Here is a 25,336-nt window from a genome sequence, read left to right on the forward strand (position 1 = left end):
TCTGAGGACATTTCCCGGGGTGCTCATGGGGTTTGCACAGTGTTGTCCTGGGTGTGTGCTGACGGATAGCTAGGCTTTCAGCGCTTTCTGGGGGTTGTGTTATTTTTTGAATGCTAATGACATCATGTCCATACTTGGAAACAAATTAATACATAAGGGGAGAAATAGCCAAACCTAGATATACCCAAGATGTCCATGTGGGTATACCCTGGATTACTAGTACAAAATACTCGCCATAAACACCCGTTTATTTGGGTACTTGAGTACAGCTGATGGCTTTTAAGTATACTTTCCCATTATAAAATAACATTAAAAATCTGGCAATCACATTTTAACCTTACAAAATTCAGACAATCTGATACCTATCTACATCAGAGGAGAACCAATTTTCCAATAAATACCGGGAGGATATTGCAAGTTAAAGAGTTTGCTGTGGTGGCTAAACCGTTCCTTACCTGCCATCGGCTCTGATGTAGCATTGGCAAAGAAGCCATCAAAGGTACTTAATCAAATAGGCCTGATTGGGTGTCAGTTTAACATTAAACACAAAACTAGATAACCAGTCAGATATGACCCACTGATTGTATTCTGATGACTTCTGGGTTACAGTATAAAGAGACAGGCATGGGGTATGATATGAATCACCAATCAATCAACGTTTTGGAAGCAATACCTTCTTGGTTGTGGTTATGCATGATCTTTGATGATTATACACGGATTCAGAATAAACCAACTGCGGTTTAGGTACCAACAATAGTGTCTACAAAACAGTCTGTTCTGTTGATGTTGTCTCTGATTGTTAAAGGCATTCAAATTATCAAAGCAACTCAAGTGGAAAGAGAAAGGCCTGAGAGGATGAAGGGACAGGCAGAAGGGGGGGGGGAATGGAAGTGTACTGTTATGCAATTAAAAGGCTGACATGTAATACTTTAACAGAGTTCAGCCATGGGAATTATTCTAGAGCAGGGTTATTCTAAAATGGAGTTTGACAGATAATGAAGTTTGAGTTAGGTTTACTGTGGGTTCATTGATAAAACAGATGTGCTAGTCCGGTGTATGACTTCAGTAGTAAAGAAAGAAATGCATGTGTGAGGACAGAGGTCAGAGAGCACACAGGACTTTACCAGAGGCACATTCCTATCAGCCTGTGGCTCTCTGGCTATTTGTAAGTTACTGTGTCAATATGTTTTTATTTATTTATTAGTATTTAAGGGTTTCGTATATGCATACAAGTATTTTGATCAAGGCCACCCCATTCCCTCCCACAACCACTCTTTCTTTCTAAACTGTTTCAACCCAGTCTTTGTTTTAAAAGGATTTGCAACATTGAAGCAAGGTGAAACCTTCACATTATTATGTGAATCTTGCCATACAAATACCTTTCCAGAATACCCCCACTCAAAAACCAAACTCAGGAATCTAGGGGTCAGTGACAAAACTGCTTGGTAAAATGAATCTACTTTAAAAAAAAGTTAGGCAACATTGTATTCTTCCTTCTAGTCAACTTCTTTCATTTTAGTGTGTCCTTTCTGAAATGGACTGAGCCGGGATTATATGAGAGTCCATTTTAAACAAAGCTGAAATAGACCTAAAGTCATATACTGGTTCCTCATGAGCCCAGATCTATTTCTCTCCGCTGAATAGTAGGGAAGCGCCTTTTTTTCCCTTGCATCCCATTTTTCTCCGCTGGCTACTGTTATTTGGTGTTTGACTGTTATCGTTATGAAAGATACAGGCTCTTCCAGTTTGTTATTTGTAGCATTATCTCATGTTTTACAGCATCTTTGCACAACATGCAGGCTACATGAAATATAACTGGAGAAAAGTTCCCGGTGGTATTAATGCATAAAAAAGAACGCGGTTCCATCTCTACTGTCTTTACCCAGCCCAAAAACTGATGAACAGCCAATTTTCCTTTATCACATTAGCACAGCCATGAGGGAAACACATTTGTTCTCGTCAGTTACACTAAAGATACTATTACCAATCTAACATATACATGTTTTATATCAGCAGCGTTCTCAGAGCTTGAGAGAGTCAACAATATATTAACAGGAGCATGACAGTTTATTTAAGAAAAGAAAATTGTCTCTGCAGAGGGACAGAAGTTAGAAATGTATGGCTGAAGCCCAGTGCCACTGTTCTAATAAAGGTGATAATTCTTGCGCTTTCTTTATAGCAGGTAGCACTCCGGTGACAGCTCTGTCATATCATTCAAATAAAAATGTTGTCTTTTACAAGTTTAAGGCTACCTTTATTTCGAGTCAGATAGAGAGCGTGCTTTTGATTTTCTGCGTTATATCTGCCGCCACTGTTCAAGACCTTCATCACCTTCTGTTTTTATCAACTCATCACGCCTTTGCTTAGTAGAAGAATTCAGTGTCAGTCACAGCGAATTCCAGAAGGTGGTTTCGCTTGCCTGGCCCTTTAAAAATGATTCATGGTGATCCCAAGCTGCTCTCCCCACACCAAGCCCTCCCCGACCAACCATCTTTCTATAAATAAGATTAAATCTTTGGTTTTTCTGAACCATGTTTTATGTTACAAGATTGTCCAAACTATTTTACAATTCTGATCTGGAGCACCATCACAGCGACACGGTGGAGACAATAGTGGCCTTTGTGTAATCGCTCATCCCAGGGCTCTCTCTTGCTGGTTATTGAGGGCGATAGGAATGTATACAGTGGGAGTTCTGATTTGTGAAGAGAAAGCTTCTTGCAAAACCCTCCTCTAGCTCTGCTTTCCTGGCCCTGGGCAGACGAGAGCACCCTGCACATATTAGTTGAAGTGCTTCGAATGAGTGAATTGGCAAATCCAGCAGCATTTGCAGAGGGCTTTCAACCAACCCCCTTAAGGGGTCCGCAAGCACATGGAAATATGTCTGAGCCATTCTCAAGCCTTTATTCTGTGGAAGCTGCTTATTCTATATTAACCAGTACTTAGGTGCTCATCCATAGGCCCCGGAAGAGGCTAGACCTATCCATTTGAGAGAAAGAGGGTGTGCATGAAAATAGTGTTATGTTCTAGGCACTATCTTCCTGTTCTCACACCTGATTAGTAAAGAATAGATCCCAAAGGGCACACCAAGAAGGGGTTGGTGCTGCACACCTGCAGTCCCAGCACTTGCCATGCTAACACAGAGGGATCGCCACAGCTGAATGACAGCCCGGACTGACTACACGGTGTAACTCCCCAAAACCCCAGCAAAACATGTAACTCTATATGTAAATTTTATTTTATAGAGATTTACCTATTTGTTTCTTATATCAATGAACTTTCTTTTATGTCTGGGCTAGCAGTCCTCAGATTAAGAGCCACAGACTAACAAAAATTCCAATACCCCAGGTTATGAGAAGCATCTTTTTTTTTTTTTTCTGCTCAAGACACCGAAACATTACAGGTTGTTTCTGTTACCCTTGGACGCCTAGATAAGGTCAGTTCATATTTCTGAAAACACTATGAAGTCTGGACCTGCAACCTAGAGGACCCAAGCTGAATTTGACATGAGTGTCTCCTCCCATGGAACTTCTTTCATGGTACCAGGATGTGCCATGCAAGCTTCCAAAGGAGGGAAACAACTATCAGAGTCCAGCTATGATACCTATGATTGACAGCAGTGGCCAACATGATAGAATAAGGATGAAGCAGTGGGGCAAACCCTGCCAGGAACCACAGCTCTCTATCTGGACTAAGTACCTACTCAACAAGCGGGAGACCCCCCTCACTAGCACTGGACACCTAGTCAACCACCGGTGGAGTCGTGGCTGTTGGGGGGAGAACCTATAACTACCACTTAACTAAAACAGCACAGTCTCTAACTACATTATATACTTGTCCTTATCCCCAAAGTGAACTCTGCATTTCTCAGCAAGGAAACTTCTCTTTGCTGAGACCATTACAGAAAACTACAGCTAAATACCTCAGACCTGTGGAGGAGCCCAGTGTCAATGGATGTGTCTGCAGAACACTCCCATGTTTACGCTTCAGAGATTATTGTAGAAGGGTTGGAAGGCTTGTAAGGGCCGGGGAGTAGGGAGCTTGATGTGAGATCCTGTCTTTAAGTTGAGGCTACACCAACAAAGTGTCACCAACATGTCTGCCTAATGGGGACCTGAACATATAGACATACCCACATACACATAAACGAACTGGCATTTCATTTTCAAAACAGAAATGAATACATTATCGATCAGTTGTATAAGGAAAACTATAAATAAATCCATCGAGGATAAAAATACCAATCTTACAAGAGGCTATATTTGGTAACAAGACATTTAACCTAGCAGGTGATGTTTGGATCACCATGAATGACATTAGTTGTTTTGAACTTAAATACTGAATTTTAGTGTGGTCAACAGAGCACCGTCTTTTGAAGAAATCCTTGTGGCAAGGTACCTTAGAGGGCTCATGTGTGTACATAGAGCGTGTATTTGGACTTTTCCTTGGAAAAGATCACAGTGTCTCAAGAAGGTCTCTTTCCTAAATTCAGTTGGCCACATCTTAAAGTCAAACTAGCTTAAGAATTCTGAAAAACACCTTTAAAAATATTTTTTAATCTTATTCTACAAGCATGTGTTGTGTTTTCACAAGTATGTGTGTTTGCAGTCCTTGTGTGCCTGTTACCTTTGGGGCCAGAAGAGGGAGTGGGATCCCCTAGGACTAGAGTTACAATCATGGATGCTGGGAACTTAACTCTGGTCCTCTGCAAGAGCAGCAAGTGCTCTTAACCACTGAGCCATCTTTCCAGTCCTAGAATAACATATTTTTAAATAGATTTAACATGAAGTGTTTGGCAACACAGCCTAAATTCAAATTCACCTTTAAGAAGTAATGGGTTATACAAACACACTGAAAGCCATCATGAGTGTTAAGGAATTCAGTAGGAAAGAAAACCATTGTGGCATGAACCAGAATTAAAACCAACTCGATGGAAGAAAAACCAGTCTGAGACTTTCTGAAATAGAAATTGCCCTAAAATAGAAATATCTATTTCTAGGTGGAAAAAAAAAAAAAACAGATTTGCATAAAAGATCCCACAATACTGCCTGTAATTCTTAAGCATAAGACGATTTGTCCCCAAAACTCCATAAAGTTATTTTTAAAATCTCTCGTATGTTATATCCCCCCTCTCTGAGACCACATGGAATTTCACCCCACACAACCGCTTGCCATTTTAAATCTAAATGTGTTTTTTTCTAACTCATTTTATTGGATTGTGTTTCTTAACTTTCATCATCAGCCAACCTCTAGTTCACGGATGACAGCATCTCATTGGCTCATGAGCACTAGAGTATCTCTGCAATGAGAGCAGGTTAACCAATAGAGGCATTTGACTGAATATTTAGGATTATTAAAAACATCTGACATGAAAATGAGAGTTAGTCACAGAATTGAAAACAACGAGATTCATTCAAGGTCTCAGAAGTCTGAGTGTACCAGAGCCGGTTTGAATCAGCCAATTTTAACCTGCCACTTAAGTCCAGTTAGCATTTGGAAGGGAGAGCCGTTGAGTTCATTAGCGCCATCCATTGAGGCTTTCCTCTTCGACTCTGTGGAGTGGTGTGGTAGAGATCATGGTGAGGAGCCTGGCCCTGGAAAGGAGCTTAGAACTACATCCTGATCCTGATCCATGGAAGGGAGAGAAAAGGAGGGAGAGGGAGGAAAGGAAGAAGAAGGAGAGAGAGAAAGGAAAGAAGAGGGAGACAGAGGGATAGCTGGAAGGAAGGGAGAGGAGGAAAGAAGAGAAAGAAGGAGGAGGGAGGTTGAGGTAAAAGGAGAAATGCAGGAGTGAGAGAGAAGAGGAGGAGGAGGAGAAGGAGAAAGAGAAGGAGGAGGAGGAAGAGGAAGAAGTTCTGAAGTCAGGTTTACCTCCAAAGAACTACAGCTGAGAGAAACACATGAGTGAAGACTGGGGTGGGTGTGCGTGGGGGGTAGGAAGGTGGGAGTGTGGGTAGGGGTGGGGGTGTGGGAGTGGGTGGGGGTGGGGGTGGGGAGTATATTTAGAAGCAACTGTGAGCTGATACTCAGGGTGAAAGACAAAACAAGCACCACAGGTCTCTCTGCCTCTGCAGCTCAGCTCGGTTAGGATGTCCCTAAGACGTTCAGCTCCCCTTTCAGGATATTCTTCAAATACTTGCTTAGCAAAGACCTTCCCAACTCTACTTGTATTGGTTACTTTCTGATTTCTTCAAAAAACACCATGACTAAGGGCAGCTTTATGGAGAAAGGATTTATTTCTTCTTACAACTTTAAAAACAGTCTATTTTGAAGGGAAGTCACAGAGGGAATATAAGACAGGAATCTGGAGGCAGGAACTGAGACAGAGACCAGAGGGGCTGTTGCTTATCCTATTGCCTTTCCCAGGGCTTGTTCAACCTGCTCTCTCAAATGCCCAAGGACACATGCTTAAGGTTAGCATCATCTACAGGACCTAGGCCCTCCCACACCAATCATAATTAAGAAAATCTCCTACAGACTTGCTTACAGGCAATCTGTTGGAAGTATTTTCTCACTGATACTCTATTTCACAAATATTGCTAGCTTTTGTCAAGCTGACAAAAAGAAAAACAAGAACAAAAACAAAAAAGCTACCATAGCCTCCACCAACAACAAAAAAAATCTAGCACTAACTATATCACACTACCCAAAGCCTGAAATTTCTAGACTAGGTAGGTAGGTCCCTGGTAAGATTCTCCCCTCTCCCTCCTCTCTCCTCTCCCCTCTCCCTCCTCTCCCCTCTCCCTCCTCTCTCCTCCCTTCTCTCCCTTTTCCCTCTCCCCTCTCCCCTCTTTCCTCTCTCCTCATCCCCTCCCTTCCTCCTTTTCTCTTTACCTCTCTTCTTTCCTCCCTTTTTTCCCTTCCTTTCATCTTTCCTCCTTGCTTTCCTGTTTCCTTCATTCTGATTTTCAGTCCTTTTGTATGTGTGTTTGTGCGATGGTGTAAACATAGTTGAGGAAAGTAAGCCACAATAGTTGTCTATCTTTCATTTTCTTCTTGTTTGAGACAAGGCCCTTGAGGTTGTCCTGCCTTTTTGCCTCCAATCTTGCCCCCAGGAGCCCTGATGCCACTGGTGCACACTACCTGCTCTACTTTCTGTAAATTCCGAATATTTGAACTCAGGCATCTGGGACAAGAGCTATAACTGCTCAGCAGTCTGGCCACCCCGTTGACTTCCTTTCTTCTCAGACCATTCTTATTCATTTCCACAGGTTCTCATTTTGTCTTGTTCTATGTCTAGAATCTAAACTCTGGGAAAGGTGTTTCTCTTTTCTTTTCCTGTTGTATTCGCTGCTGTTCCATCCTTCCCTGGAACTACAATTTCTGCCTGCTGGGTACCTACTCAGTTCCCCAGACGAGTGAAGCTCCATGTCTAATGTCATCTGAGTATGAGAGTGCTCAGTTTCCTCATAAGATCTGATTGCTTTGTGAGCCTAGAATGAGGACTTGCTTTCATTATGTGAAATCAGAATGTTGCCTCACTTGTCCAAAGCTTGTTCCTTACATGACCTTTTAGTAGTAAGTAAAGGTTATTTTAGACATTTTTGTTTGTCTGTTTCTTTTTTATTATTGTCATTCTCAGAGTCTCACTCAGCAGCTTTGACTGTCCTGAACAACATAGCCCAGGCTAGCCTCAATGTTGTGACAATCCTCCCATACCTCCACTTCCTGAGGGATGGGTTTACAGGCATGGGTCTCCTTATCTGATTTAGTGAACACTTTAATGCATGGGTTTAAAAATCACCCTTCCTCCTTCAAATTCTATCCAGTTTCACTTTTATACATCTTTAAATTGTAGCAATAAAGCAGAACATCATTCAGCCCCTTGTGCCTGAAGGAGGGTAATGAAAATGTTGCCCTTCTGAATTCAGAAAACAAAGCAGCTCTGCCAATAGTGAGCTCATTGCTCACCCAAAGTCGAAGGATCCTCAGTCAAGTCCTCCACATGTACATACATATTCATGTCTTTGTTCAGTCTAAACCCAAACCTAGGTCAGCCCTAAACTGCCGCCTTAAGGATCCCACGTCATCTATGCCAAGAAATAGGGTGGCAATGACAAATGGAATCAAATGCCATTGCTTGAGTTACAGGTGGTAAAATTTTAAGATGAACTATTCTATTAAATAGACAGTTTTATTAATGTTATTGTGTGTATGTGTATGTGTCTGTGTATGTGTGTGTATGTTTGTATGTGTGTGTATGCATGTGTGTATATGTATGTGTGTATGTGTCTGTGTATGTGTTTGTATGTGTGTGTGTGTGTCTGTGTGTATGTGTCTATGTATGTGTGTGTATGTGTATGTTGTGTGTATATGTGTGTGTGTGTGTGTGTTGTGTGTGTATGTGTGTGTGTATGTGTATATGTATGTGTGTGTGCATGTGTGTACATGTCTGTGTATGTGTGTGTATGTGTGTGTGTCTGTGTATGTGTGTGTATGTCTGTGTGTGTGTGTGTATGTCTGTGTGTGTGTGTGTGTATGTCTGTGTGTGTGTGTGTGTGTGTGTGTAAAAGGGCAATTGGATTGCAACCCAGATATTGATGTCTGTATCTTTCCTCCATTGTTCGCTACTGTTTTTGAGACAGTTTTTCTTATAGTAGCCATAGCTCACTGGTTGAGCTACACTGGCTAGCAATCCAGTTCTAGGAATCCTGTCTCTACCTTCTCAGGGCTTAGATTCCAAGCACATGCTTTTTACATGATTTCTAGGGATGAAGTTTTGATCTTCTTGCACAGCAAGCCTATTATAGGTTATTTCCACCCTCAGGCCCAGATGCTGAGTTTTTATAATGTGTGCTTCTCTGTAAGCTTCCATCTCCTACCCATTGCTAGTCAGTTTACTCTTTTTAGCTCCAGATAATACCAAGAACAAAAAAGAAATTGTCCAAAGGCAACCAATAGTCTCTTTAACCTCTTTCAGATACATGGATTATGAAATCTGACCTTGAAGGCATTCTAGAATGGAGAATGTGGTTTCAAAGTGGCCCTGGTTTAGATGTCTTCTCTGTTCCGATGTAGGTTAGACAGTTCATATCTAGAATCCTGTCTCAGTAATGGAAAAGAACATACATTTGATTTACCTTGAACAATCTATAAATAAACAAAATAGAATCTATTAAAGGGCACTTATTAAATTTTTAAAAACTTAACTGTGTATCCCTCTGTGTATATATGTGTCTCTGTGTGTGTAATGCTTAGTACACACATACACCACACACACACATACACACACACACACACACACACACGTGTAGAATGATGTCATTATGTAGCTAGGTGGGTCCAGCCTATCATTGGATGAGAAGCAAGGGTAGACAGGAGGCTAGGAAAGATAGAGGAGAAGGAAAAGTCGGAGAATCAACATGGAAGATGAAGATGAACCATGTCCATTTGCGCAGCTCTGTGTAGTCATAGGTAGTTATGTATACTTTCTAAGGGATGGATTTCTATTGGTCAATTTATCTTATCTAGGTGGGCAGTTTATATCTTTGTCAACTGGTTATAATCTTAGAGTGTGGATGAATTGTGGATTGAAAATTTAACATACAAATCTGTTCGATAAGTTATTGATTGTTGAGTCATGATTTTACCAGGCTGTGGAGAATGTGAGCAAAGTTCTCCACTGGCATGGAGACAGCTGGGAGAGGGTGGCTTGAGGACCACTTGAGTCTGAGAGTACTTGGGAGTAGTGTGGAGCCACTGAGATAAAGATATCATGCAGTGCCATGTGACCCAAATGAGATAAAAGGTAATAACATTTTGAATATTTGCCACAACATAGGTATATTCTCTTATAAGTCATTCTTATTTAGTCTAAGTAATTTATAACAAACTACTTTCCCCTGGTATGCAGCACTGGTGAAAGCTAGCTGGAGACTCAGTGTAACTGTGTGTCTGTACATTTTCGATGTCCATAAAGGCCAATAGATCTCAGATATGTGAAGGCAAGATAAAAATTCTTAATATGAAAAGCATCCATTTGTTTATTTTGCTCATTAGAAGGGAAAAGTCGTGAGTTTACAAGTACTTTCAGTAATTGTTTAAAAAAGAATCAAGCATGGAGGGAGGTATTAGAGGACAGACATTTAAAAGGTGAGGCAGAGAATTACCATGGTTACAGTATCTAATGGAGAAAGAGCAGCATAGTACCCATTGTCTCCCCCAGGATGTTCAGAGCTAAGCACATCTCCTAATTCTCACAACAATGGAGATTTATAAACTAGTCTAACTTCCTGCCCAAGGAAAAGTAATTAGGCTTATGCAATAGCTTAGTTCCTTCCACCAATTCACCCCAGAGTTAGAATTTACATTTATTTAATTTAAGTGGTGATCCTAATAATTATGAGAGTTTTCTTTTCTTAATAATGAAGTGTAGGGATTAAAGGATGTGGGGTTAACTGACTATGTTGTCAGCCAGTCAATTCTCAGCTTTATTACTATCTCCCCAGGGAGTATTGTGACACCCACACAGACCCAAATCTCCCCAGGAAGCCTTGGGACACTATAGAGACCTAAATCACCACCTATTAACTTTTAATTATACTGTCCTGTAAAGTTTCCTTACCTTCTATTTTTCTATTTCCTGTTTATTTAGAGATTCTGCTCTCTATTTATTCATCCTGCAACATGAATACATGAACACACACACACACACACACACACACACACACACGCAGTATGTTGGCTGGAAGCAAATATGTTCTCCATAAACTCCTGAGTTTGAACACTCAGTTGATAGAACTGTTTAGAGAGGGTTTTTTTTTTTTTTTTAATGCCTGTATGCTTTCTACATTCGCAAACTACTTTTAATAAAACAAATTAGGGCTGGGGATAATGTTCAGTTGAGAGAGTACATGCAGGAAGCTCTGGTTTCAATGCCTAGTGCTATATAAACCAGAGACCTGGATGTATACCTATAATCTCTACACTGGAAAAGTTCACACAGAAGCAGCAAAATGCGCATACATATAAAATAATATCGACATTTTTTAAGTTCAAAGTCACAGTTAGAGGCTAGTCTAGAATATTGTGTGACTCAGTCTCACAAAAATGGGCAGGCAAGATAGTTCAGTGGATAAAACTATGGGTCTGGTGATCTGAGTTGGATCCTTGATACCCATATGGTGAAAAAACAGGACAGTCTTTTGCAAACTATCCTCTAACTTCCATATGGATATTATAGCATCTCTCCCTCCCTGCATCCCTCCCTCCCTCCCTCCCTCCCTCCCTCTCCCCCCCCCTCTCTCTCTCACACACACACACACACACACATACACACACACATTCACACATACTTACACTAACATGCACACACACTCACATGGATACATGCACTCACACACTCAGAACATCTACAGAAAAAAAAAGGAATTCTTAGTCTTTTCTTCAATATAAGATGTTACTCTCAGCTGGGCATTTGACACATACCTTCAACTGTGCAAGCAAAGTTAGATCACCACCAGAATCCATTTCAGCAAATGGCAACAGTCTCATCAAAAATAGTTCAAGTTACCTCCAGAAATTAGATAAATAAACCACACCAAGAACAGTCAGAGAGTGTCGACTGTACTGCACTATCCTGACTTTTAAAACAACAGTTGCAGAGGGGCCATCAGCAAGATGGTCAGGCAAGTGAACTCACTTGCCTTCAATCTTCAGCTCCTAGAGTTAAGAGTTCCGTGATGAGGGACCCCTGTCGTGCAAACTGAGAAGCTATGCCTTCACACACTTGCTGTAGCATCTACCGCCTCCACACACCAAACACACATGTGTGCAACTGCATACGATAAATGAATACAGAGTGACAAAATATTTACGGATACTTTGTGAGTTAATGATGTGATGGTAACGATTCAAATGTAAAGACTCCATTCTTGTGTACTGGGTCTAATCCCATTTATTTCAAAGAGCACAAGACTATAGACCAAACGTATTGTCTTTCAAATTATTTGAACAAGGTGGGGTAAGAACTGCAAAATGCATTATGTGGCTTAAGAGATGGGAGACAACAAGAGACTATTCCTTCTATTGACAAGAACCTAAGGGTCAGACACTCTGGTGCTGCGTGCGGTAGAATTCTGCTGTAGTCAAACACTTTCTGAAGGCTGAAGGCAGTCTGTCAATATGTACCCAAAACACAGTTATGCACACTTTGAGTCAACAACCGCATCTCTGAAATTTACCCTAGCGGTGTGCGGAGAGGAGAGTGCCAGGTGGAAATCATTAATTTCTAGTGTCCTCAGCCTGTGCACCTTGCATTCTCTTACTCGGAAGACCGTGGGCGGGAACTTAGAAGGTGGTTAGATGAATGTTCAGAGGATGAACCTGTAAAGTTAAAAGGAGAAAGAAAGGGAAGACAAACAAACAAACAAAACAAACAGGGATTTCACTTCAAACTAGAGATCCCAAGACAGGACAAGGCCTGCAGGCTGCACATCTGTCTGCATCCAAACATGATTTTAGGAGTGGCTGTGTCTTCAGAAAGAGAGCATGGACTATGGTTGAATGATTTTAAAAAATAGCAAAATGAGAATGCAAGTCTGTCTCTTGAGTGACCATGTAATCAAAGAAGAATTGAAACATTTGAGCCAGTGATTTGCACCCCATGGTGAGGCAGACCATCTTGGTAGAAGCACAGAATGCAGGCCATTGGCTTCATGCAGACAGGAAGACCCTCCAAGAGTCCCCGGACAGATACATAGCTCCTAAGTACAACCTGATTGTCAACTTCCTACCCTTGGCATTTTCCAACCTAATCTTCTTGATAAGAATAAACACAGGCTGGAGAGATGGCTCAGTGCACTGACTGCTCTTCCAGAGGTCCTGAGTTCAATCTCCAGCAACTACATGGTGGCTAACAACCATCCGTAATGGGACCTGATGCCCTCTACTGTTGTGTCTGAAGAGAGCAACAGTGTACTCATATACAATATATTTGTTAGAAGTAGGAGAAGAAGAAGGAGGAAGATGTGATGATGAAGAAGGAGGGAGAGGAGGAGGAAGAGAAGGCAGTAGCACAAGGGGTGGCTACAGGCTGTCTCTTTTAGGCCAGTTGAGAGACAGTAAGCATATTGATGACAATAAAGTTTTCTTCAGATACTCTAAAGAAGTAAAAGGATGATGAACAAGTACAGAAACCAAGACACAATCTACAGAGAAGCCCGTAAAACAGCCTCAGCTGCTCAGCTCTCTGGAACAGAAAGAAACTTGGACGCTACTTCCAAGAGGTCAGCATAAGGCAGGCTAGGCAGTTCACGGCCCTCAAATGCAGTCTCCAGTTTTGGTAAGACAAGAACTTCTTAAGCAGTTGGAGTCCCTGGCAGAAAGGAATCACATTTTTGTTGGTTTGTTGATTTTTCTCACACTAAATGGCACGGAGGGCAGAGATTAGGTACTATTTTTCATTTAATATCATCCTACTTATTCTAACCTCATAGCACACAGGTTCCACTCTATTTTATTTAGTTATATGTTAAAATTCTGTGTTCATATACAATATATTGATCATTTTACCCTATTACTTTCTTTTCTTCCCACCTGCCAATCATCTGATTTACAACCTCTCCCTCACACTGTTACCCCTTTATTTTGGGTGTAAGTCTCACACATGTGGACACCACAGCTGCATGTTCATGTTTGCTGTGACCATGCTATGCACGGAGGAGAGTGCTCCAAATTTGCCCTCCTCATCCCCTGTTCTTATATTCTCTCTTCCCTCTCTTCCACAAAGTTCCCTGGGCATCACAGTACATGCTACAGATGTGCCATTCAGGGTTAAGCACCTAGCTGTCCAAAGTCTCAGCACTGTGACCAGGTATGAATGTCTGTTTTGGCTGTTTCCTACTGTGAAAGCGACTTTTCCTGCTAAGTCTGAGAGTAGGTCCATTCTATGGGTATAAGCATCAATATTTAGGAAGCAGTTTAGCTACACTTATATTTTGCAAGATATCAGTAGTAGGTGCCCTCACGGGGCCTATGATATCGTCAATTGCAGACTTTTCACAAGGTTTGCTATACTGGACATGTATTTCCTCTGTGAAGTAGGCCTAAATAACCAGGAAGGGGTTGGTTGCCTCCAGAACACTCTCTAATTTTGTTCACAAATCTCAGTGTGTACTGACTGGTTTTGTGTCAACGTGACACAAGCTGGAGTTATCACAGAGAAAGAAGCCTCAGTTGAGAAAATGCCTCCATGAGATCCAGCTGTAAGGCATTTTCTCAACTAGTGATCAAGCTGGGAGGGCTCAGTCCATTGTGGGTGGTGCCATCCCTGGGCTGGTAGACCTGGGTTCTATAAGAAAGCAGGCTGAGCAAGCCAGGGGAAGCAAGCCAGTAAGTAACATCCCTCCATGGCCTCTGCATCAGCTCCTGCTTCCTGACCTGCTTGAGTTCCAGGCCTGACTTACTTTGATGATGAAGAGCAATGTGGAAGTGTAAGCTGAATAAACCCTTTTCTCCCCAACTTCATTCTTGGTCCTGATGTGTAAATTTTCCTGAAGCTGTTTGTATTTTAATGTTAATTCCACTTCCCCAAGAAGGGCTGGCTAGTCATGTGACTTCAACTGAACCTTCCCATTTTAATTAGTAAAATAAAGGAAAGCCAGTGATTGGGCAGGGCGAGGGAAGTAGAGAGGGCTGAGAGCTCTGAGGAGGTCAGAGGACAGAGGTTCGAGTTCCTGGCAACATGGAGCTTCCCAAGGACCAGCTGGACCAGGTGACATTTATTGGTGTTAAAAAGCTATGAACATTAAGGATTTTACAGGGCTGATATCACATATAGAAGTCAGTTTGTATCTTTGTCTATTTGATGCAATCTTATTGTGTCGAGAATTTGTGGATTGAGAGTTGAATACATAAACCTGTATGAAAAGCTATCGGGCTGTAGAGTTGTGTTTGTGTGGGATTTTGGGGTACAGCAATACCCTAGGACAGAGGTCGAGAACCGGTGGTAGAAAACCGCCAAGGGAAGGGAGTTGAGTGGATTAGTTGGGCCGTGTTGGCGGCTCAGACTGGGCTCCAGAGGTGTGTGCAGCTCCGTATCAGGGTCAGGCCAGAGGAGTGAGACCTCAGGGCTGGTAAAGAGATAAACCGATTTTTTATTTTTTAATATTTACTGTAACAATGATGTTTGTGCAGGAATAGAAACCCTGACTAAGACACAGTGTAAACTTGAATAAAAGCAGCATGCATTAACTGTGCCACAACTGGAAATTCTCAGGTAGGTAGTCCATAACCTGCAAACTCAACCAGCCATAGCTGTAGGACAAGGACAAAATGGAAGTAAATTCTTTACCAGAATGTAACATGAGCGGGCTTGAGTCTACCTTCTGTACCCAGCCTTTGCAGTCTGCTTCCCTGATGGAATTCTGGTCTTCTGAGTTCTTACCAGTATCCCCAATCAGAGCATCCTAAACTTTTCATAACTCTCCCATATTCATCTCATAAGCCAGTTCCCAGGGCTGCTGAATCCCCTGTCAGGCAGCCATAGCAACACTTCTTTTGCTTTGGTAATCAGTTTTACCATCGGTGTGACCAAACACTTGACCAAAATAACTCAAGAAAAAGAAAGATGCCTTTTGTTCATGGTCAGTGCTTTGAATCTGTCAATGTACGAAAAGAACAGCAGAGAACCTCACAGCCTGGCAGCTAGAAAACAGAGAACAGAGCAGTACTGAAGCTGAGATGAAAAATGTGGGCCAGAACATCTTCTACCAGTGTCTGCCTCCTCTAACAAGACCCTACCTCCCAGAAAATTTAGGCATCACATTAAGCAAAAGTTGGTTACGTAGAGAAACGTATGGGTTAAAATTGAAATGTCCCTTATATCTGGAGACTGCTCCTTAGGAATCACAGTAAGGGTGTCCTCTGTTCTCCAGAGGTTCAGCCAAGTTAGATGGCCAGGGGGCCCCAGGGATCCACCTGTCTCCAAGCCTCCTCCCCCCACATTGCTGTTGGATTCATCTCCTCAATCTGGAGATTTTTTTTTTTGTTAAAGGAATAGTTATTAACAAATGATTCCTTTCAAGGAAGACCAGGCAAGACCAATATTATTACAGTTAGGCGATTTTCTTCAGATGTAGATTATTTTCTAGATAGTAGGCAGGAAAACTCTAGCTTTCAAATACTTTTAGTAGAACATATGGCCTCCAAGTGGACAACAGTGCTTTTAAATTAAATGAAATGGATATTCACAGCAAGGAGACTTTAGTTAGCAAACCAAAATAAGAAAAATAAATACAAAAATATATAAAAATACATAAAAAACAATGAACTACATGGCACCCTTTGCAGACCCTTAAACATTAAAATCTATTTTATCAGCTGTACTTCCAGCATATGTCACTGGGTCTTTAGTGACCTAATCCACCAGAGGCAGACATAAAGGACCTTATTTTAACATTAAATTTGAAGAGAATATTCTACCTGTGTGCCCCCTCCTGCCTTCCTCCTCTTTATATTACGTATAACTTTGATACTCAAGAGGGACTAAAAACCATCCAGCTGAACAGCATCAGACTCTTCTGAGCTTCTAACCTTCTCTATTGTCCAAACCTCCTGAGAATCAACCTGTGTCACACTTAATTCACTTTCTCCTATGCAACATCAGAAAGAAAGAGAGAGAGAGAAAGAGAGAGAGAGAATGAAAGAGAGAAAGAAAAAAGAAAGGAAGGAAGAAACAAACAAACAAAAAACATGGCAACATCTTGGTGTGAGCCAGTTACTTGTCTATATAAAGCGAAGACAAACTTTCACAAAGGAATATAGTTGTAACTATTGTCTTTAATAAAACAAAGTAAACTTTCACAGAAAGCAAAGGGATCTAAAAGTTGTCTCAAAATGAGAAAAAAATGAAACAAGACTATGGCAAGGCAATAATACTTTTTCTGTAAACTGAAGTGGCTTAAATGTTCTACCTTCTTGGGTTAACTATTTAAAGAAGCAACTCAACCTGTGGGGTGCGACCCTTTCAAGTGTCAAATAAACCTTTCATGGGGGTTGCATATCACATGCCTTGCATATCAGATATGGACATTATCATTCATAATAATGGCAAAATTACAGTTATGAAGTTGCAACAAAATTGTTTTATTATTGGGAATCATCACAGTATGAGGAACTGTATTAAAAGGCTACAACACTAGGAAGGTTGAAAACACTGATTAAAGTCATTCGTGCAGTCTTTAAGAGTTCCCAGGAATCCACCAAGCATTTATGAAGATACTTCTTATTGCGGTTAACAGATGGCTAATCCTGTTGCTTGACTATTAATATTGTATATTAATGTCATGAGTTTGGACCTGGAGGGGTGACTCGGAGAAGAATTCTCAGGGCGCACGTTGGAGACACTGAGTTCAGAACCCAGTGGCAGAGTAACAATCTGGGTGTGGTCAGTGTGAGTTTGTAATTGTGACACTGTGAGAGGTAGAGACTGAAGAGCAGAATCTCTGGGGTTTGCTGGCTGCCTGTCATAGCTCTCTCTCCCGTGAGAAATCGTGTGTCAAGTGAACAAGGCAGACACTGATGCAGTAGGATTCACAAGGTACTCCTCTGGCCTCCACGTTTGAATGTACTTGCAAACACATGTGAATATACAACACATATGTATACACAGAAGTCATAACTGTGCAAAACAAAACACAAGGGAATTCCAAATGCTTTAATCTAAGAGTATGACTTATTGTAGAGCGGACCACTTCCCACACTTCATTAGAGGTCTGCATACAACCTTGCTCTCAGTCACACCAAAACACAAATGCTCTGTTAACCCTTGTGGGGAGTGGGTTTCAATGAATGCCTCAGGAGAAGCCAGAGAACAAATTAGATGGAAACTCTAAGTGTACATACACACATACCACGTGCTGAAGCTTCTGCTAGGGACACTTGGATTCCATTTGCTGTGAGGAGTTCTTGCTACTTTGGCTTCAAGTATATGAAAACCAGACTAAGAAGGTAACTCAGTGTTAACCTTGAGTAATATATACTGATTGTATAATGTAGTACAATATATAGTAACTTAGCATGTGTGTGTGTTTATATACTTTTATGTTTCTGTGTGTTTGATATGTATTTTTGTATGTGTATGGAGCATGTATACATGTGTGCACATGTATGTGGAGGCTAAACATTGATATTTGGTGTCTCTTCCTTGGTCAATCTTCACCTTACTTTATTTCTTGAGACAGACTTTCTCATTGATTCCACAAAGCAAGCTGAGCAGTGCTCTCCGGAGATGCTCCTCCCTCCTTCTCCCCAGAACTGAAATTAGTTAATTGCCATCAGTGTCATCATATGTGGCTTTCTGGGTGGGTGCTGGGGACCCAAACTCATATTTACATGGCAGGAACTTTACCAACCGAGCCATCTTTCAGCCTCTAACATTTTTCAAAACAACAAATTAGCTCTCTTATGATTAAAATGTTTGGTGGTCCTGGTTGGTCCAACAACACTTCTATCACTAGAACACAGTTCTCGCCCTTGACTTACTTGTGAAGCATTTCTGCATGGGATAAACTTACTACACAAGATTTTTCTCATTATAATAAAACAAATTTTATCACTTGATCTTGAATCTCATATTTCATTAAAGTAAATTCTTAATCACATATTCATTAACTTCTTAACCTGCTTCCTTTCTTTTTGCTACTTGTGTAATAGCCATTAGTTTCTAAAAGAAATGTCCATGCTGAAAGATTTATAGCCAAGGCTGTAGGAAATAAACACACACACACACACACACACACACACACAGAGAGAGAGAGAGAGAGAGAGAGAGAGAGAGAGAGAGAGAGAGATTACTTTACTACAGACTCCAACCATGCCTGTTGAGGAGAGCTTGGGGTGTCAAATACACCTCTGTCCTACCTCAGGCACTCATGTGGCACAGGGTCCCTGTGCTCCTAGAGTCACTGCAAACAAATTAGTTTGTGAGATCTAGGCACCATCCTTCTTGATGCCGAGGCATCAGCAGACAAAATAATGACTTGAGTTCCCTCTCCTTTCACCTGTCAGGGCTTTTAGTTGCTGTCAGTAAAAGAGAAACAAAAATTTAAAAACTGTCAGTTTTAAGAGAATAAGACAAGGAATGCCAGGAAATGCAGAGGAAGTAATTTTGAAAAATCTTTTTCCCTACTTGAGCTTAAGTTCTTCTCCTGTGTGAAATGTCTAGCTACATCACCGGAATTGTTTGATGTCTTAAACCGGAGGTTCCAGCATAGATTGAAATCTGTGAGCAAAACGTGTTTGCTTTAACATCATAGTGTTGAAGTCAGGGCCAGGCAGAGGCAAACACTGCTGCCACTCAGGCAGTCAGAGAAAGGGATTCTGGGGATTTGCAGTCTTATTTGTAGAGGAGGAGATTAGGCTTAGATTATGAGATCTTTGCATCCCAGAAGTTTCCCCAGTCAGCTGCTACATGAGTTTAAAGAAACCATAACACGGAGGCGTAATACCATAATGAGTGGGTTCCCAGCATCACCCTATGCATTTCTCAACAGAAACCCACTATACCTGATTATTTCCCAATTTAGTACTTAGAAATGATACTGTTTTACAACCTCTTATAATGTGCTTCTATATCTATTTGGTGCTTCAGTCTAGATGTTTTAGGTGTGATTTAAATCACAGCCATCTTAAAATGACAAAATATTCTTGAAATGGATAATTTTGAATGTAAATATTTAAAGAATACTGCCAAAGCTAAGATACTGATGCAAATAAAGGGATAGTGCTATAAAAAGCAAGTGAGAGTTTACTGCCTAACATCATAATAACATATCAAATTTGAAGACTAACTTTATCAGAATGTGACTTCTCCTCTCAAGCCCCTGAGCATTTTTCTGCCATACAACTTGACAAATGTTCGCCAAATTTCCTGAAAACTTGTCTATATTCAGTATATTTGACAAAATTAAAACCAGGGAGTACACACCCACATACACGCACCAAACCCAAAAACCTGGAGAGCACACATAACACTTATTAAAATAGTGAAAATGAATCATTATACCATTCTGTCCTGAGACAGCGAGGGGACTGACGAGAACATCAGCTGAGAATATATTTAAATATGATTCACACATGCAGTATTAGGGAAGGGAAAACAGGATATGAAATAAACATTAGGCATCAACTCCTAGCTCACTGTCAGGAGCACGCCCAAGCTGCTAACCACGGAGTTCAGTGGAAGGTAACTATCTGTCAAATGTAATCGGCGCGAGTGAATATGCTTAAGCCGGTGCTGTGAATCAACCAAAATTGCTTTGGTCTTATTGACATTCAATTGCAAGGAGTTGCAGCTCATCCGGGCCAGTAGACAGTTTGACAAAACCAAGAGAGCTCCCGGTGACACCAAGCTTTAAATATAGATGCAACTCTCATCAGAATCCGCACAGACTCAACCCTCTGATCCCAAACAGTGTCTGCTAAAATGGGTCAGTCAGGTGTCAAATGGTCAGAGAAGGCCCAAGATTTCATCATATAGCTCTTAACCACGGCCAGGCTGCCTAGTTAACAAACCTTTATTAGTCTTTAAGGGCAAAAAAAAAAAAAAAAGAAAGAAAAAAAAAAGAAAAGTGTTTATAGATTTGATTGACAGGTCAAGTCTGCTGGGTTAATCTATGGCTTCTATTGCATTCTGCATAATCCCATTTCTTTCCTTCGCCTTTTCTTTGTGTTTCCACTAGAGACCTGCTCCCTAGTACAGCTTAACAAATAATAGCCAAGTGTGTGGGGAGAAATGCAGAGGATCAGTTTTAAACAATGCTTTGCAGATAGTTTCTGACGTGTGTGATGTCTGCCTATGCACTGTGTTCTACTACCAAGAGAACCAAGGTGGGTGAGGTTGGAGGTCTGTCTTAGCACTGTTTGCCCTGGGCACTGTTCCCTCTTCTGTAGAGTCTTCCAGTGCCCATAGGTTTTTGTGCCAGGTCTTTATCCTACAGTAAACAAACATTCCACCCATCCCTCTTCCGTTCATCCCTATTCTCCATCAAGGTACCTTGTCGGGTACCATATTGCCTGTGATACCTGCTTGCAATTGTTCAACATTCTCACTCATACAGTGCTTCAGTCTGGCATGACATGGTGACAGGAAGCCCACATCTCGTCACATGGCTCCCATGCCCATCAGGATGTCTGTGTAACAAGCCATTATTAATTTGTAAAAGTAATGAAAATAGACAGACTTAGTCAGAGGCTTCTGCCACAGTCGTCTTTTCTCTACGTCCTACACAGAGCAGCTCATACCATGACAAGGACAGAGCCTGGACTGGTTGAGGGACTGATGGACCCAGTCGGGAGAAGAGTTTGATCAGTAGTGCTATGTAAACACCGCCTTTCACCAAGAGTTTGTAAGACAAATATCTCAATTAAGGATGAATCTATAAACGTCCACATTGTGGGGAAAAAAGATAATCCAAAATATTTTAGATTTCTCAGCTCCCACTCCGGTTGCTTCTTTAACAATACCCTTTGTCTTTCTGCAGGGGATCTAGGCTACCACCCCTGCACCTTAGAACACAAGGCTTAGTGGAACTTAACTCCAGTGCACGGTTTAAGTAAAAGCACGTGTAGGTAAATGTCATATGGACTAAGAATGAATTGTGTTTAGGATTATGTAAAATATATGTTTACAAGTTGCAGGGGCATTTGTCAATATTAGAGGGAAATTACTTGGTTCCTCTTTTCTAGTTTTATTATTTATTTTTCCAAGCATTTGAAAACGATGCTCCAATTTTTAAATGAAAAATTTTAAATGTCTTATTACTTAACAAGTACTTTCTCCAGATGGCTGTTCTTTTCTCCCACGTGGCCTTGCTCGCCAACCTCCATGCCCTGCTGCCATCTGTCAGCAGCATCAAGGACTAGACCCTTTGCTAGAAGGCCGGGGCCATTAGCCTCATCCCCCGACTCATGCAGAATGTATCTCAGTCCATCCTGGCTTCTACACGGGGGCTTGCTTTAATCTGCTACTGCGTTGTCCCAAATGACTACTATGTTGTAGTCATTTCTTCTGTCAACACAAGCTAGGATCATTTCAGAAGAAAACTCACCTGAGAAAGTGTCTCTGTATGATTCGCCGGTAGGCAGGTTGGTCCAGCATTTTCTTAATTAATAACTGGTATGGGAGGGCCCAGTCTACCATACCGTGTGTGATGCCACCCTGGGCTTTATAAAAATGCAGGATGAGCAAGCCAGCTTTACTACAGCATTTAATCACAAAAAGCATTTTCAATTTGCCTTTAAAGTTTATTCTTTTTTGTTTTGTTTTGACTGTGTGTGTGGTATGGTGTGGTGTGTGTGAGGTAGGGTATGTGTGTATGAGGTAGGGTGCGTGTGTGTGTGTGTGTGTGTGTGTGTGTGTGTGTGTGTGTGTGTGTGTGGTGTATAGGGTAGGGTGTGTGTGTTTCTGTGTGTGTGTGTGTGTGGTGTATAGGGTAGGGTGTGTGTGTTTTGTGTGTGTGTGTGTGTATGTGTGTGTGTGTGTGTGTGTGTGTGTGTGTGTGTGTGTGTGTGTGTGTGTAGTGTGGTGCTGAGAATAAAATCCAAGTTCTTACCCATGGCACCCATGTACTCCACCACTGAACCACCTTTCAGCCCCTGAAATTCTTTGAAGAATTCACTTTTCTAAGCTTGTCACAAATTTAGAAACTGATGTTGAAAAATTATCCGCCTTTTATGGGATATGCTGAAGGACTCCTGCACAGGCGTATATTAAGTGTTATACAGCATAGGAACTGAGAAGCGGTTTCTGTCTTTCTATGGCACTGGGGACTAAACTCATTACTTTCCACCAGATACTCTCCCAGCCCCAACACACAGGATGGTATTCAGACCTCCTTTCTTGCTTCTCTTTTTTTACTTTCTTTTCTTAACCTTAGAAAATATTTTTGAAATGTCATATACTCAATATGTCTGGTATACTGGCCCATAATGATATTTTTATGTAAGAATATGGTAACTTTGAGAATAATCTCCACCAAACAGACATGCCATCTCTATGCTCACCAGCTAGTTCTGACTAACCCCCTTTGTTTCATTAGGCAGTCTGCTTCCATTTCATGTCTTATGTATGTACATGCTTTAATTTATCTTTTAAAAATTTATGATTCACAACAGAGAACAAACAAATATTTATCTTTGCGAGACTGACTTAAAGCACTTAGGCAGATTGCCTCTGCATGTATCTGTTTTCTTCTCTATTTAATGGCCCACTAATTACTCAATGGTGTTATATAATTTCCATGAACTTACATGTGTTCTGCTGCTCCTGTTTTTCATTTCTCAGTTGTAAAATTAGTTCTGTGAGTTATAACACGATGCATTTTAGAGAAAGTGCAATGGGCAGATCAGGAGACTGTGTCTTCTGCAGCATTTAGAGGCTATGTCCAGTAGATGTCTGTTAGGGCCGGTCGATTTATCATGTGATTCAACTAAGATGTTTCCATGTTTTTTTTTTGACAAGACATCTTACTAGCTATATTGAGGCACTGAAACCTCTGCTATCATATGGGATCAATTGATGTGATCTAGTTACAAATATCTCATGAAAGTGAATACTCGGGTTCCATGTAATCATCAAAACGATAAGATCCTCTTCACTGGTTTGCTCATGACACAGTGAACAGCTTAACATGAATCTATCGTTTCATCCTGAGGTAGCGTCTGTCTAAGATGAGATGTCCTTCTTGGAGGCAATGTATGAATGGATCTTGCTCTTTCAACCAGCCCTCTATTTTATGATTCTGATTATATAATTGAGGCCAGTACTATGGAAATATTACTTTTGAAGAAAACATACTGTTTTTATTTTTTTGGAATTCTTATATTTCTGCCTGAGATCTTGTACATTTTTGTTTATTCTACTAATTTTGAATTATTCTTAATCTGTAATTATAATTTAGAGCATCTGCAACCAAGTAGAGCTAGAGTTGTTTTTACAGTGATAAACCATCAATCTCCAAGTTCACAAATGACAAGGGTGATCCTCTTTATTACTCTAGGAGTCATATATTGATTTAGGAAGCCACCATGACTACGAGATAAATCTGCTATTCAAATATTCTAATGGTCAGCTAAATACAGTAGCTCCTTTAACTTAAATAACTCTTAAAAGATAAAAGAACACAGATAGTTTGATGAATGGAGGAAGAAGCTACTGAGATTGGGAGTTTAAGAGAAGTGGGCTGAGATTAGTATTGGATTATAGAAAAATTCAGGCGGAAGAACAGTTGGAAGGGCAAAGTTGGATGACAGTTAGAATACACAGAATATAACAGTTCCCAAAGTTCTGACATGTTAGGGTTTAGGATACTATGAAGAAGAGAGAGGGTAATGAGGTGGGGATGAGAAGAAAAGCATGTGGGCTATAATTAGGAGACTAGTACAAAGTACACATGTGTCCAGAAAGAAACAGGTCTATCACAATACCTAATCATGTAACCTAGAAACCAAAGGAACTTCCCTGGAAGAAAACATATACAAGATTTAAACTAAAAAAAAAGACAAATATAAGCACACTCAGCTATGAAACAGTATCCCGTCTGATGCAAGAGTTTGAAATGTTTCTCTCCCCTCCTTGTTTCTGGTAGCGAGCCGTGATGATCAGGCAGGTACAGCTTGCAGCTCAAGTCCATGCCTATAGAGTCTGACTTGTGATATGTAGCATCCCAGGGGACTGGTAGGATTGAGATTTTAAAGCAACTACACTGAGCTGAACTGTTTGGACCTGTTTTGCTCTGATGGATGAGGTGACTGAATGCTCCAGGGATCTCTGGAGTTAACTCCTTGGTTGAGCATAGATAGCTCAACTACTTGTTGTATGGCACCAGGAGAGGGAGGGTAATATCTCTTGCTGCCATTTCCCACTGACCTTGAGTGGGATCTACAGGGAGGCTATTCTAAAATCATCGTGGAGGTATTACCCCATAGCTTGACTCTACAGCTTGCACTTATCCATGGTTTCTTTCCCCAGGGATATATCTAGGTCTTCCTGCCTCTAACACTCATCTCTCTCCAGCTGTTGGAGATTGGCTGGTATATATGGAAAAGGAGGATGGATGTTTTCATCCTGTAGTTCCCCTGACCTCAGCCAGAGTTCTATGAGTTCATGCTGAATATGCCTGTGGCTCTTCCATTTCAGAGTCTCACCATCAAAAGCCTGCCCAGCTCTTAGCCATCAGCTAACTGGAGTATCAACAATGTGGGCAGAGACTTTGCTTTCCTACTGACCTCTGCCAGTGCTTCATGGTGTGAATGACCATAGCAAACCTCTTACCTGCCTCCCTGTGAAAAGCTTATTAAATATATTCATTCATTTCCCCTGAGTCTCTATTGTACCAGT

General features: G+C 41.1%; 1 protein-coding gene across 1 annotated transcript in view; it reads right to left on the reverse strand.

Moving 5' to 3' along the window:
- Positions 1 to 25,336, reverse strand: part of USH2A (usherin) — a gene marked incomplete at both ends in the record, with an annotated part of 645,989 nt that overhangs the window by 597,714 nt on the left and 22,939 nt on the right. The window lies entirely within an intron of this gene.

The sequence above is a fragment of the Micromys minutus genome (genome assembly GCF_963924665.1).
Source record: "Micromys minutus genome assembly, chromosome: 1".
In the NCBI taxonomy this organism is placed as follows: domain Eukaryota; kingdom Metazoa; phylum Chordata; class Mammalia; order Rodentia; family Muridae; genus Micromys; species Micromys minutus.